A 3,458-nucleotide genomic window follows, 5' to 3' on the forward strand; every position below is an offset into this window, starting at 1 on the left:
AGAATGAAAAAAGAAAATGAATATTCGATAAAAAATGATAGATAAAGTGATGAGTTAATAGGATGAAATAATGACAAAAACAAAAATGATATATGTAAGAAAGTGAATAATTGTTCGCAAAATATTTGCATGCATCTAGAAATGATAAGGTAAGATAAGATAATTATAAGTTGGATAGGATACGAATAAATGTCAGGATTGTTAATTTATACTCTAAAAAAAAAAAATTAAAAGACGAAAATCTTACGGTAATTTTTAACCTTGAAAAAGTTTAAAAATAATGTAATCATTGGTTGAAAGAAAAAGGAAAGGAATGAAAAATAATCGAACGTAAGTATGCTTTTTTTTCTTTATTTTTTCACGATAATTTGTCACTTACCTTCCTCTCTGTCCTTTTCTCTTTTCTGTTTTTTCTTTTTTTTTTAAATCTATCAATTAATTAAAAATTAAAATTGTTAATTATCAATTAAAAATTAAAATTGTATATATGATGACAAGGAAGCAAAATTAAAATTAATGGAATGAGAAGAAAAAGCACTAAAGACTAATTATCATAAACAGATAAACATAAACAAAACATAGATAAATTATCATAAACAGATAAACATTAATTAGATGACAAGAAAGCAAAATTAAAATTAATGAAATGAGAAGAAAAAAGCACTAAGGACTGATTAGTACAGACAATTAACTGATAAATTTAGGATTTTATTACTACTTTTCTCTCTTTTTTAAAAAATATAGACCTATAAAAAAAAAAGAAAACTAATAAAACTTAGACTTTAAACAAAAACACTCCTTATGTTATCAATATGGTAATGAAATGACATCTAGATGAAATTAGTGCAAATTAAACTTGACGAATTGTATGAAATATCGAAAAGAATTAATTATCCAAGCAAATATTTATTAATGATTTTTGATAAAAAAAAAAAACAAAAAATTTCAATTTCATATTAATATTATCAACAAAATAATCATTCAAATTGTACATTTATATTTACTTATACTTATATTTATTAATATAATTGTATTTATTTTCATTATTATTCATATTAATTTATGCCTCTATTTATTAATATAATAACCATTTATATATATATAGCATTTATATATTTGTTGCATTCGATTTTATTTTTGACATACGAAAAAAAAATTGGAATATATTATCCATTTGGTGTAAAATTAATTTTATTAAATAATATTCAAAAAAAAATATGTTGAATAAAATAAATTTATTGCATGAATTTTACCAATTTATAAATTAACGAGCGACAAAAAAAATGACAAATATTGATAGGAAAATTACGAAAATTAGCTAAAGAAAAAAAAATTTGAAAAAAAAAAGAAAATTACCAAAAAATTTTCAGTGAATGATAAAAATGATAAATTTGTTCAAAATTTATTTCGGATAATTATAAATTATTCGACAAATTTATATGGCATAAAAATTTAGCAAAAATAAATCGTATTTTAGCATAAATATTTGAAATTTTCAGTGAAATTTATTTCAACTTTTTTTTTTTGTTTATCTTTAAAAAAAGAAAGCAAACACAAAACAATGTTTTATAACAGAAATTTCTTAGCAAAACTAACTTTTGATAATAATTTTATTGTTTGTATAGTAAAGATAAAATATTATACATAAAATGTAAAAAAAATGAAATTAGCTAAAAAAGCAAATAATTTTATATAAAATAAAATCATTGTACAATCTTTTTTTCAATGAATAAAATATACAATAAATTTTAAGCTAAACGATAGCAAAATATTTGGAATAAAGATCAGAAAAAAAAAAAAAAGTATTTATATAAAATACATAGATCATACTTGGGAGAAAAATTTTAATTTTTCTCATTTTTGAATAATTCTTTTTTTCTCTCTCTCTCTTTCCCTCTCTCCCATCTCTCTCCTCCAAATAAAAGGCTTAAATTTGTAACTTATATCGTAAACTTTCTGTCCCTTGTTCTTTTTTTTTTTGAAGTAAAGTTAGTTAAATTTTCATATTTCAGGTATACATTGAGAAATCAAAAGAAAAAGATATTGTAAATGATAAAAATTAAATTTTAAAAAAAAGAAATTCTAATAATACTTAATCTTTGGACATCATTGAAATTATCAAAATTAGTTCCTCAATATCGCATTTTTCATGAGAAATTATAAATATTTATAAATTAAAAATGAAATTTAACTGATACTAATAATGGGATCATTTCGTTTCAAACTTGTAGAAAAAAATCCATTATATAAGAAATATAATATATAATAACAATAATAATAATGATAATAGAATACCGAAATTTAAAATTTAATCAAATAAAATAAATGCATCATCAAAATGTCACATGTGACATTTTAATATAAATAACGAATTGAATCATTATTATTTCTTTGAAAATTTTAATTTACACTATGATGAACTAATAATTGTATTATCGGATAATGTTCATCTAACTAGACATCAACATTATCACTGATAATTTTAGTTTTATATCATATCATGCAAATGTGCTATTACCCGACAATCTATGTCTTATTTGCGAAAAATCAGCTCAATTTTTTAAACGGTTAACATCGGAATTATATCGTTGAAATTTGATTTCTAAACAAATAATTTCGAAGTTGTCTTTAATAAATTTTAGTATTTAAAAATTATTTTACCGTTAAATTTTATTTGAATGTAACAATTGACAATATATTAAATACTATTATCATTTCTGAATTCAAATGATACCAAAAAAAATTTATTCATAATCTAATAAATTCATTTATCTTACATATTATAACCATCCTATCATCCAATGTTTTTTTTCAAGAATTTATAATAATTCTTAGCAAAAAAAAAAAAAGAAAGGGAAAATTGGCATATCTCAAAAGAATAGAAAATTAAAAATAAAAAAAAAAAAAAGAAACAGAACCCTATAATACATCAATTTTATTATAAATAAAAGAAACGACAAATGAAAAGAAAACAAATATAAACCAAAAAAAAAAGTGAAAAAATAAAATCCAACAAAATTAATCAGCCGGAAAAAGTATAGAATCACTAGCTCCCATCAATGATAATCATTTGAAAAAAAAATGTTAAGTATTCCATTGTTTGATGTTGTTTATCCTCAATTCCTCTTTTTTCCTATTCATATTTTCCATTTCTTAAACGTAACATTCAGGATAATATACTCTGTCAAAATTGAAAATGACAGATAGATGATAAATAGTTAGGAAAAATGAAATGTTTTCACTATAAAAAAAGAAAGAAGATTTATGTCTTCCACATTTTCATAGCTAAAAAAATACTTTTTTTCTCAGCAAAAAGATTTGTGGGATAATATTTTGTTTATTTGTTTCTTTTTCGTTTTCTTAGTCTATTATTATTATTATTATTATTATTATTATTATTATTATTATTATTATTATTATTATTATTATTATTATTATTATTATTATTATTATTATTA

Source organism: Loa loa (genome assembly GCF_000183805.2).
Source record: "Loa loa unplaced genomic scaffold supercont3.393, whole genome shotgun sequence".
NCBI classification, from domain to species: domain Eukaryota; kingdom Metazoa; phylum Nematoda; class Chromadorea; order Rhabditida; family Onchocercidae; genus Loa; species Loa loa.